Raw genomic sequence first — 12,654 nt, forward strand, 5'->3', positions numbered from 1 at the left:
AACAGGCAACCTATAAATCAACCCTTGGAGCCCAGGTCACAGAGAAGTTACTGTGCACCACCGCACGGAGGGAGGGGCTGCCTCCCTTCCACAAGCACTGCCCCAAGTCAGCGTTTCCCTAGGAATCAGTGCCTCTGCTGATGACTTGTTCGCCAGCTCTGACACTCCAGATTTATTTTCTTCTGTAGTTCTGCCCAGAAGGGTTTCAGCTGTTGGGTTTTGTGCCAATTCATAGTAGAATGGCCCAGAGGAGTCATAGCAGGAAGCATTCTTAAAAGAGTCTTTTAAAGAGAACCATACCTTCTCATGAGCAAAGGCTAAAGAAATTATATTATTTTAGAGTCAAGGGTGAAAACAATTTGGATATTAATATTTTTATTGGTTTCAGAGAGGAAGGGAGAGGGAGAGATAGAAAGATAATTGATGAGAGAGAATCATTGATCAACTGTGATGTGCCCTGACAGGGAATCAAACCTGACCTCCTGGTTCATAGGTCAATGCTCAACCACTGAGCCATGCCTTCCAGGCCAAAATGGATTTTAAAGACTTATAAAGGCAACCCAAGATTTCCCAGACCCCACCAGTCTGAGACACAGAACAATAGGAACCCCATGTTGGCTGCTTTTGAGTCATACCTGCTCTAGGCTCCTCCACCCCATGCCCAGAGACACCCCACCCAGGATTTCTTGATGTCTCCAGAAGGGCTCTTGAGAAGGGCTCCAGAGAGGACAGTGGTCAGGAGCTCAGACAGATGGGGACTCACTGATGGCCAAAAGTATGAGCCTCAGTTTCCCCACCCGTAAGTTACAAAATGTAAACTCTGACAGCAGGATTAAGTCTCACTCAAGGTATTGACCTAATCTATACATATAAAAGCCTAATATGCAAATTGTCCCCTCAAAAGTTCAACCGGGAAACTGGGAGTTCGATTGCTCACTATGATATGTGTTGACCACCAGGGGGTGGCGCAGATCGAAGGAAGGCCCCAGCAGGCAGCCAGCAGCTGGGGAAGGGAGGCCCTGGCCGGCAGCCAGAAGGATCGCCCCGATAGGCCCTGATTGCCAGCCAGACCTAGGGACCCTACCCATGCATGAATTTCATGCACCAGGCCTCTAGTACCTAATAAGGACCTCAGCCCAGTGCCTGGCATCTAAGAAGTGCTGAATCCTTGATCCCCACCGTGACCACCACATCACACCATCATCATCAATACCTTCCCTGCTCCCCAGAGCCATGGCTCCTGCCCTCCCGACAAGATTTCCTTCCAGGCCCTGTCAGGCCTAAGTCTATTCGCAGCTCCCAAGGATCTCTTTGGTTTTCATGCAAATGTGCTCCTGGCCAGCCTGCCCCACCAGACATGCCCAGGCTTGTCTCCCTCGCCCTCAGCCTCAGGCTGGCTGCTGCCACACAGATTCAGAGAGAGGTCCAGGGACATGCAGGCGGAAACACGCCACTAGCAGTCCCACTGCTCCCTGCCCCCTCCTGCAAGGTGTGCCACCCCCAGGCCCCCAGGCCAGGAGACCACAGCTCAGAAGAAACTGGCTCCCACCAGCAATGACTAACACAGCATGAGCCTTCCTGAGAGTCTCAGAAACTGTCTGAGAGGTCAATGGTGAAAACCAAAAATGAATCGCCTACGATAACATCAGGCGAATGGCAGACAACAGCTGGGGTTGCCAGGACACTTGGGGTGGCAGACAGAGGAGAGGTGGGGAGAACATAGCAGCTTCCCCAACTCCTCCCCCACGAAAGTCCAGCATGGTCAACACAAAGCCAGAAAAACACCGGAGGCAGCATTCCTGAAACGGAGCCTGAAACGCCCTCTGCCCTTTGGAGAGTGACCTTTGACAAGCCTCTCATCTTCTGGGGGAACCACAGTTTCCTCATTTAAAACCGGAAGAGCAGACTAACTTGCATGTCCATCAGCAATAAGGCCATCACCATCACCTTCACCTTCACATTGGCTACACTCCACACACTCATCTTCACCTTCTCTGAGCACCTGCTCTGTGCCGGTGGTGTTAGGCCCGGGGAGTGAACGGTAGCGAATACTCCCCTCCCCGCCGCTCCCCCCGCCCCACCCAATATATGCCACTTTGGCATAAGGATTATTTTGAGCTGAAGGCGATTGAGAAGAAAATACAAAGAAGCTCTCTGCCCACCCCCTATTTGCCTAAAAGCAGAACATGAATTTGTAAACATGTTCCCTCTCCTGTCTCTACCAAAAAGCTCAGAAGTTAATCATCAGAGAAAACTTAAGACCCTTATCAACCCAGAAAAGGCACCAGAGGAATCTACACCATAAACTCTACTAACTAGCCCTTACCTTCCATTAGTTTGCCCCATATGTTTGCCGCCCCACAGCTTGCCCCTTAGGAACCTATCACCCGTCCCCTTTGTCCTGTCCCTTTCCTATAAAGACATTTGTTCTTTTGTTAAAATGCTACATCAGCCCAAGTGCTAACCACCCGTTTCAGTTACTCTTCACTGAGTATTCCCATGTGTATGCGCCATGTGTAACACATTTCTGTGTGGTTTTCTCTTGTTATCTGTCTTTTGTCAGTCTGATTTACAGGTCCCTGGGCAATGCACCTAAAGTGGGTGGAGAAAAAACTATTTTTCCTTCCCTACAGGAGCTGAAAGGCCAGCAGTTGCTGGAGGAGTGGGGGAGAGGAGGTGGCATCATTCCCAGTGGTGGGTCAGGGCCCTCAGCCCAGACTACAAGTTAGAATCACCTGGGAGGTTTTAGCAATGCCAGTGCCCAAGCCATTCTCCAGGCCCATGAATCAGAATCTCTGGGGTCCTCCTACTCTTCCCATTTCAGAGAACACGTTCCCACTTACCTCCCATCTTAGCTGAAACCTGCTGCCTCTGTGAGGACATCCTCATCCCCACATCTGGGTTGCGGCCCCTCCTATGTTGTCCTGGCCATTTATGCAATTGTAACCCCCAGATTATCTATCTTTCATCTGACCCAGGGTGGGGTGCAGGGTAGTGTCCACCAGACACTAGGTACGTACTTATTGGATGGAAAAAAAATGAATGGATGGATCTTATTTAAATGATAATTTGTCTCTTCCTAGAGCTCAACCTTCTGACTAATAATTGGAGTTAACCAAAATCCAAAATTTGGGTTCAGAAGGTATTTTTCCTGCACAGGTGGAGCATTGAGAAGAGGCTGAGAACTGCTGAACTGAGGGACCATGGCCAACACTCAGGACGGCGGCTCCTCATTGGGAGGTAAAGGCAGCAAAAGGAAGTGGTCTCTTCCCTTCTCCATTGCCACAGCCCCCTGAGCCAAAACCCACGCCTTCTCCCCGTCCACTGTCAGCAGTGTCCAGGCAGGGCTGCTCCGGCTCCAACCAGGCCTGAAGCTGTGGAGGGGAGGATGACGACTTCCCTGGGGAAAACAGATGCAGGGGCCTTACAGGAACAGCCCTCTAGGGAAATTCTTCATCTGTGACGTCCCCGAAGGTCTCAGGAACCAACATCTGGAGCAGGGACTGCATCGTTCTGGGGCCCACAGCCCCAAGCCTCCAAGGTTCTGGTGCCACTGGGAGGCACAACATGCAAAGCCAAGAATTCTAAGCAGTGAGCTCAGCACCGCAGGGGAGACTGAAGTGGCCATTCCAGATGAGATGTTTGGGTTGATTTTCTATGGCAGGGTGGGGAACGTCCGGCCCCTGGGCCATATAAGGCCCAGGACATCATTTGGTCTGGCCCTGCCACGTCTTTAGGGATGAGTTAATTAAATGTTTGGCCAAATAGAGCAGGCTAATTTTTAAGTTGATAACTTTGTGTGGCCCGTGAATGGTGTTATAAATATCCAAATGGCCCTTGGCAGAAAAAAGGCTCCTCACCCCTGCTCTGTGGCCACCTGGAAGTCCAGCCAACAACTGACCTCACCAGGTTCAAAATCAAATCTTCCCATCCCTCCCCCACCCAGAGAACCTCCTCTCTGCAACTTCTCATTTCTATAAATAACCCCACCATCCTCCTAGTCAACATTTCAGTCATTTTTTTTTTTTTATTCCCTCCAGGCCCCCAGCTTCTGGCCCACTCATCATCCTTCCCCCGACCCAGAGTCCCTGCAGATGCAGCTCCTCAGGCCTGCACACCTGTGCTTCTGTGCCTTCCTGGCTCACAGTGGTGACCTCTGACCTTGGCCTCTGCCATGACCTCTTCTCCTTCCATTCCCCCTCAGACCACTGCCAGGACAGCCATGACCCTGAGATTCCATCAGACTCCGCCCCCTGCTGAAGTAAGCACAGCACCCCGCACCCCACAGCAGCATCAAGACCCCACAAAATGGCTCCAACTGGCCTCCCCATCCCACCTCCATTGAATGCTCTCTGCCCAAACCTCCAAGTGGGCTCTGGAGTTCTGTGCCTGCTATCCTGTCCCTTCCAAATGTCAAAGTCCTGCTGGTCCTTCAGGGCCATTTCAAAAGCTCCTCCCTGGAGCTATTCTTGAGCCCTCCCTCATAGCTCTGAGAACGGCCTTTGCAGTGTCCTGGCCACAGTTTGAAAAGCAGCCCTGCCTTTCACCGGCTGAGGGAGGGCATGGGCTCCCTGTCAGGGCTGCTGTGAGGGCGAACTGTGGCAGCACCTTAAACATGCTCAGTAACCAGCAGTTGATAGAAGTCTGCTCCTTCAGGTGTCTCGGACCCACATGAACAGCCGCCTGTCAGCCCTGCTCATTTTCAGCTGTCCCTCTGCTACAGCTGTTGACCTCCTCTCTGGGGTGTTTCTGAGCCACAGCCTGACCTTCCTCAAGGTACTGCCTTCTCACTGAGCAGGGCCAGCCCCCCCAGCCCCCGCAATGCACTTCCACTCTGGGGCACCCACCACCACCAGAGCTGCAAAGTGCTTTCCAGAGCCACCAACCCATGATCTTCAGGTGACTTTAAAGGGGGAAGAGAAAACATCCCATGTTGGTTGCTGCTAAACGGACCCATTTGCACTAAATCAATCACACTTAGCTTTAAATTAGGTCTCAGTGCAGATTTCCCGCTTCAAGGAAGGGAACAGACGCCCAGGGATTAGGCCCACCTTGCAGATGGGATCGGAAGACAGATGCTGATAAGGCCTCACACAGATGACAGAGCAGATTTCTGGGAGACTAGGAGGGGCAGCATCTCAGGCCGGAGAGGGGTGGCACCCCAGGAGGGTGGCAGCTTAACTCTGAGAGGGCACCTGGGAACTGTCTGAGGGAGAAGGGCCAGGGGGAGCAATGCGTCCAGCCCAAGGCCAGTTTGTATTGTCCGCAGCAGAGAAATAGACATGACTTCATCAGATGCAGAACGTGAGCCCAAAGGCAGACCAGAGAAACACAAAGCAGCACAACCCTCATTATTTTTGTGTCTGCTTTGCTCATGAAGCTCTGCCCGGAGGCCTGCATGGAGGAGGAGGGATATTCCGCCACCTGACAGGGGACAGCTTCCTCAAAGCCACTGCCAACTCCTAAATATGAAATCTTTAAAGTCACTTTCCTAATGGCCTCAGGAATGCATGCTTTTACTCCCCAAGTGAACCGCATCAAAGGGCATATTTGTCAACACACCTTCTCCCCACCCCTAGAGACCAACCATTAGTCTTTTCTAAAAGTCTGCGGTTGGGACCCAAACTTCACAGCTGCAGGGCAGGGCAGGGCTGGGCTGCGCCCCCACCCTCCCACCCCCCACCCCCACTCTGGCCGGAAACCCAGATGCTCTCTCAGCCACCCCCTCCCTGCACCTACAGCCCACATGATCTCACTTCCTCTTTCCCAGAACAGAAATACAGCAACCACTTAACACACCGGACTTGGAAATATTTCCTACTCCTGGACTTGTTCTTTCTGCATGCTTGTATTCCCTGCACACACGGTTTCCTTTCCACACGGCTTTCTCTTTCTTGCTCTTTCTCTTTTATCTTTTTTACCACTAGAGCGCCCGTTCCTTCTGAGCTGCTTTCTGAGCTTCCTTCCTCCCCCATCCCCTTTCAGGGCTCGTCTCTGCCCCTTCTTCCCCAGGCCTGAGTCTAGAGTGCCCTCCTCCTCATTCCCAGGCCCTGGGCCACTCTATCTCAAGCTCCTCCTTCCCCTTAGCTGGAAAGAAAGCTGGCCAGAGAAATGTGTCTCCTCCCCGCTGCCTCCCCCTCTCCTCTCAGGCACACAAAAGGGGACAGAGGCACCAGATGGCCTGGTGCTAGCTGAGGGGCTCAGGGAGGCTGCCGCACACAGAGGCCCCTGCTGGGCCTTCGAGCTAGTCCAAGCTGCTGCCTGGCCCAGCCGCCCAGCTGGCAGAGGAGCGGGGCCTGGGGCCAGCCTCCTCAGCACAGGCCAGCTCCCCCTGCCAGCTCCCCCTGCCCAGCCTGCCCCAGGCCAGCTGAAAAGCAGAGTGTCATCGCATGTCTGAGCCTTAAGCACCAAGGGCGGGGCCGATGGCCTGTGGGGACACTGGGCTTTCCCAGGAAGGAGAAAGAATGGCTGGCAGGAGCTCTTTCCATGGGACAGGCATGCCAAGAGGGGCCTCAGCAATGGGTGACTGAGCCACAGAGGAGCGAACTGTCCCCCGACGACTCCCCTCAAAGGAAGTTGGATGATATAATGAATGGTAAGGCTACCATTTATTCAGTGTGAGTGGGTGAGGCATTATGCTAAGTCAGTGGTTGGCAAACTGCGGCTCGCGAGCCACATGCGGCTCTTTGGCCCCTTGAGTGTGGCTCTTCCACAAAATACCATGGCCTGGGCGAGTCTATTTTGAAGAAGTGGCGTTAGAAGAAGTTTAAATTTAAAAATTTTGGCTCTCAAAAGAAATTTCAATTGGTGTACTGTTGATATTTGGTTCTGTTGACTAAAGAGCTTGCCGACCACTGTGCTAAGTCATTGCTGTAATATCTCTCGCCCTTCAACAATCCTGCAGAGTAAGTATTTGGATTCCCATTTTACAGACAAGGAAACTGAGCCTCAGCAAAGTTCAATGACTCCCCACAAGCAGCATAGCCAGAAAGCCAGTTAACACAGATTAAAGGTTCTTGTTTTTTCCAGTTAGGATCCTGTAAGTCTGGCTAGGGTGATGTTCCAAATGTAGGTACCTACTCTCTCCTCTTGCCCCCAAATGCCCCACTAAGGCCTTCAAGAAAGCCACATGGCCCTAGCTGGTTTGGCTCAGTGGATAGAGCGTCCGCCTGCAGACTCAAGGGTCCCAGGTTTGATTCCAGTCAAGGGCACATGCCAGGGCTGTGGGCTTGATCTCCAGTAGGGGGCATGCAGGAGGCAGCGGATCGATGAGCCTCTCTCATCATTGATGTTTCTCTCTCTCTCTCTCTCCCCCTCTCACAAATCAATAAAAATTAAATTTTAAAAAAAGCCACACATTAGAGGGCAGAAGCTGCCAATCCTGCTGGTTTTTTAGCCATCAAGACCTCCAGACCCTTCTCTGGAGGTTCTGGTGTGTCCCCCTCTCCGGGAGATGCTGTGAAGGAGCTGGAGCTGAGCAGCAGGTAGACTTGGCTTCCCATTGCCAGTCACATGACTGGGAACAGATACTTGTATCCCTCAGAACCTCGGTGTCCTAGTATAAATAACATGGAGATATGTTTACTTCACCAACAAGTCATGATTAGTGCATGGTGCTTGGCATGGTGCCAGGCATACGGTCAGTGAACAGATGACGTCAATGTGCCTCCGCTTCCCTTCAGAAACCTATGGTTCCAGAGTCCAGACCTCAGAGAGCTACAGAGAAAGGGGCGTAGCTCTTGAAAGTTGCTCACGTTACACTGACCTTTGATTCATGCCTTATAAAGCCCCAGCGTCCTGTCCCAGGTCAGCTGGCACCCAGGGCTGCAGGGCAGACTTGACAACAAGCCAGCGTGGGACAGGTGGTTTCCAGGGCGGGCCTCTGCTCAGAACTTCGTGGAAAGGGCTCAAAACTGTCCTACTCCATCCACAGAAGGTCAAAACCAGCCTTGCTGAGTTTGTGGAAACTTGTGAGTCTATCCAGGGCTCCCTGGCCTGCCCTCCCTCACCCAGCCAAGTGCATATGTCCACAGCCACCATCACCAGCCGCCCCTCTGGACGGGGACAGGCTCGTCCCCACGTCCAAGCCCTCCTGCCTGTCCAGCCACCACCAGCCCCACAGACCACTCTCTCCCAGCAGCCCTGGGCATCTTTCAGGCCCTGCCCGAAACCTCTGTCCCTACTTTGAAAGGTGATGTTGCCCAAGCACACCCTACACTGAGTTACCTTCGAGTTCCCTACTCCCAGCGACCTGGGCAAGAATCTCCCTTTCGCCCTTTAGCTGCGGAGAAGGGGATCTAGGAAGTCCCTGGAACGGGGAGCCACCAGTCTAGTGCACTCAACCCAACACTCAGCACCACAAGCAATGTGTGTGAGGCCCTTGTAGCACAGGCACCTGCTGGGCACAGGCAGACTCCTCTCCCCACCCGAGAAATGGGGAGGCATGCCCTTCTCAGAGTTTTCTGGAAGGGTGGACAGAGAAGGGAGGACTGTCATACAGCCGCCACAGCTGGTGGGTTGGGTGGGGGGCTGAGGATTCAGTCCCAGGACTCTGAGTCCCAGATTAGAGAATGAAATCTGACACCTCACTATGGCATCTAAGGCCCTAGGTGATCCTGCCTGCCTCACTGTCCCTCCGCAGGACCTCACTTCCCCTCAGCCATCGCACTGGCCACCTGCCTCCTTTCCCCTCCTCCAGCTGTGCCCAGCCTGGGGCTGTGCGCTGGGCAGTTCTCCTCTCTTCCTGTCACTCTCTGAACTATCCTATTTTATTTTTTTCATCACACAACTACGGGAAAGTATATTATTTATTTATTTCTTGGGATTGTTTGCTTCTTTGGCTTGTTTATTTGTATCTGTCTCTACTGCCCAATCCCTTCCCACAATGTCAGCTTTGCAAGAGGTCGGGCATGCTCCCCACTGCACCCCTCGCTCATGGAACAGCTCCTGACCCACAGAGGTACTCAGTCATTATCTGTTGAGTGCCTGAATGAATGAATGAATGAATGGTAAGAGACCTCAGAGGAGAGGGAAGCTGGGGCTTCCCCCCTCTCTCCTTGCTCTCCCCGCCCCCCGCCCCCTGCACTGTAGAAATGGCCCCACAGAGCTCCCCAATAGGCCATGTGAGAAAGCACAGCAGGGCTGGAACATAAACAAGACAAGTGTTTGGTCAAGGAGGGAGAACTATTGGGAACTTGGGAGGTAAAGAAAGGAGACTAGAAATGTTGGGTTTGAGCTGGTTGCTGTGATTTTTAAAGGCCACTCAAGGGGATTTCTGTAATGGCTCAACATGAGCCAACATGAAAACTTCTAGAACAGAGGAACTGGGGGGATGGAAAGGACTAAATGTTGTGAGCTGAAATGAAGAGGCTCCCAGAGCTTGTCCTCATGTGTGTGGGCTCATAAGAACTTCAGGGTGGCCTCCTCCAGAAGAAAAAACGGAGGAGGAGCAGGAGGGGAGGAGGAGGAAGAGCAATCATAAACAAGGCAGCCCAGTGACCTCAAAGTGGGCGTAGCCAGTTTCCAGAGAACCTTCTCAGTGAGGTCACGTGGGGAGGTCACAGTGTGCTTGTACTGACTTCAGAGAGTTGCCAGGGCAGGCAGGGTGCGAGGTGGAGAGTGGAAAGCGACGTAGCACCTCTGTGCGGTGCTCAGGTCCCTCCTTGTCCAGCCCCTCCAGCCACTCGTCCTGCTCTGAGACCTGTGCTTGGTGCCTTGGGATAAACAGGCACATCTCTTCAGAAATGGCTGAGACACGCAGTCCAGAAAGAAAGACCAACTGAGCAAGCGTGCAGGTGGGGGAGCGTAGGATACACTAGGGGAACATCAAAGAGGTCCTGAGCCTGGGGCACAGGAGTGTGTGTGAAGATCTGAGAGGAGACGTGACACTACAAATAACCAAGGTCCAGTTCAAACGGCCTTTTATTCAAAATAGTGGGTTTTTCATTTATCCCGAAGGTCGCAGAGAGGCACTGTCCAGCACAAGGTGGGTGGGGAAACTCCAGGCAGAGGCCACTGGGATGACCAGGCAGATAAATTACTAGAGCCTGGATTAGAACAGTGGCCCAGAATGGAAAGAGGAAATGGATGCCTGAGCTGTTTGAGCAGTGAGAAAGGGAGGCTCCACACCTGAGCTAGGCCAGTGCCATTTACCCAGGGGACTGAGGAGGAGTCAATGACGGTGAACTTGGTTTTAGATAAAATGAGTTTGCGACACTTGAAGGACAGCTAAGTGGTACCCATAGAACTTGCAAGCCGCACAGAGTTCAGCCCTGAGCCTGCGAGTAGTCGCTGTGTCCTCTCAGGCCTCCAAGGCTCTGTTTCCTCATCTGTGAAATAAGGCTGATACCTGCTTCATGGGATTATTCAAAGAATGGAGACTAAATAAGACAGCGTGGGAAAGCACCAAGCCCTGGGCCAGCACACGGTGGGAACACCAAGGATATGTGTGGACCCTGAAGGTGATCATGATCATCGATGTGTCTGTGTTTGTATACTGTGACCAGGAGTGTGTGGGCAGTTCCTTCTTTTCATCATGGTCCCCTCAGGGCAGCACTGGCTAAGAGGAGAGGACTGTGGCCACTGAGAAGGGAGCTTAAGAAGTCCACCTCCTCAGCTCCCACGCTGGGGATGTGCCTGCCCGCCTGCCCAATGGGATTCCAGAGCCTAGGAGGTGTCCCCCAGCCTGACTCAGGCAAACTGAGAGACTGTTTCTGACATGCAGGCCCTGAGGCAAGTCTTGCTCTGGGAAGACAAACAGGTTTTTTATTACCTCCACCTTAGGACAAAGCTCAACCTCTGGCTGCAGTAGTGCACGTGACACCTCCCTGGAAGGCGAGGGCTCCTTGAGGGCAGGAAATGGGTCCCTCAGGTCCCCATCTTCTTCTGGCACCTAGCACCTTGCCAATGACATGGTCAAGTACATGGTCCAGGAAGGAGCGTGGAATTTTGACTCATTGGTGTTTGGTTTCTACTTCTGAGCCAGAGTGGACCGAGGAAGCAGAGTAAGACTCAAAACTCAACAGAAAAATGTCACTCATGCTAGGTGGCAATTAACAGTGTCCAGGGCCAAGAGTCCCTGCCGCTTCCTCCTCCTCCAGCTCTGCACCTGCCCCAGCCTCTGAGGCTGAGGCTGTCGGGCACAGATTTCCAAGTTGCTTCTGAGATAATACATTAGGTTCTTTAATAAAGTGGAGTTCACCAGCCCCCAAATGACATCACCTATCACCTTTAGCAGGAAATCAGGCAGCTCCACAAGCTTCTCCTGCCTCAGGGCCTCCAACACTGGTCTATGGAGCCTTGGAGTGGGAGCCAAAGACATGGGGGCCTGCTCCCTAACAACCCACAGGGGCTTGCCACTAAAAACAAGCCAACTAACATGAACTCCGCCTCCCCTCCATATCTTCTGTTCTGCTGGCTCACCTCGGTGACCTCTCTGGCCAGTTCAAGGCAGACACCCCTGGGCTGCTTCTCACTCCAACCAGCTATGGCCATACACATGCTAACTCAGCCCTATGCCCCAAACAGCAGTTACGGCCTTTCAGCAAAAGGGTTGCTCACAGACCAGCCCCGCTCCCTCTTGATCCCCTGAGCAGCCGTGGCCCCTGATTTGGTGACCAGCCCAGCCTATCTTTGCATTTGGGCCAGCCCCTGATCCTCCCTAGTGAGCTGTCAGTCATCCAAAGACTCCACTTAGAGAACAATCAATTTAGGTTTCAGAGATTTGGGAGACCTGGGGAGATTTTCCTAAATGAGATCCCCACTTCTAGCACAAACTCCCAGTTGCCTAGCAACTGTAGGAAGGGATCTGGGAAATCCAGAGCATACTCTACAGCCCTGTATACAGTGATGAGCTGGCTCGGTGTGGCTCACCTACGGGGGAATGCACCGTAGCTGATAATTATCAGGGGTGACAACCAGAATCCAGACCTGCTATTACTATGTTTACAGAGAAGCAATTGCTACAGAAGCTCACACCACTGGCCTTTCCCAGGCCCTCACCCTTCCCACCCCATGCTGACTAAGGGAGTAAAATAGCCTCAGGCTGTTCCCAGGAGTAGAAGCTACAGCCTCAGAGTGCCCCAGGGTGCTGTGACACCGGTTCTGCCACTTAAGCGGCTCCCCAAAGCTGTGAGTGGCCCCCACAGAGGCAGAAGGAAGGGTGTGAGCGAGGCTCAGGGCACATACCCTTGACCTGGGTAGAGGCAGGGTGCATCCAGGGCAAACAGAACCAGAAATTATGTTCGGGATGCGGGATGGGGGTGGGAGGGGAGGAATGATCCTGTTAAAGGGCTACAGGGCTCTCTTTTTCTTTCCTGAAGCCAGTGGCCTGCTCGCTGCCTTCTGAGTGGGCCACTCAAGGGCAGGCTAAGGATGAGGAGTTGAGAATATTAAGCCCCACTCTCCACCCACCCCCAATTCCAACCCCTTATGGTCTCTATGGCTCTCTAGCTGTGAGAATATGATATTTCATCCACTGTCATGAAGCCAAGAAGGAAAGAGGGGAAAAGACATTGATAAAGCCAGCCCACTTCCATCTCTCTTGGGAGCTCCCTTATGAACTGCTGACCTAAGGTTCATGGATGAAAAAAACACCCAGACTTCCAGCAAATTCTCTGAGAATGACATATCGCCCTTTCAGAAACCCTCCCAGCT

The sequence above is a fragment of the Plecotus auritus genome (genome assembly GCF_963455305.1).
Source record: "Plecotus auritus genome assembly, chromosome: 12".
Classification (NCBI taxonomy): domain Eukaryota; kingdom Metazoa; phylum Chordata; class Mammalia; order Chiroptera; family Vespertilionidae; genus Plecotus; species Plecotus auritus.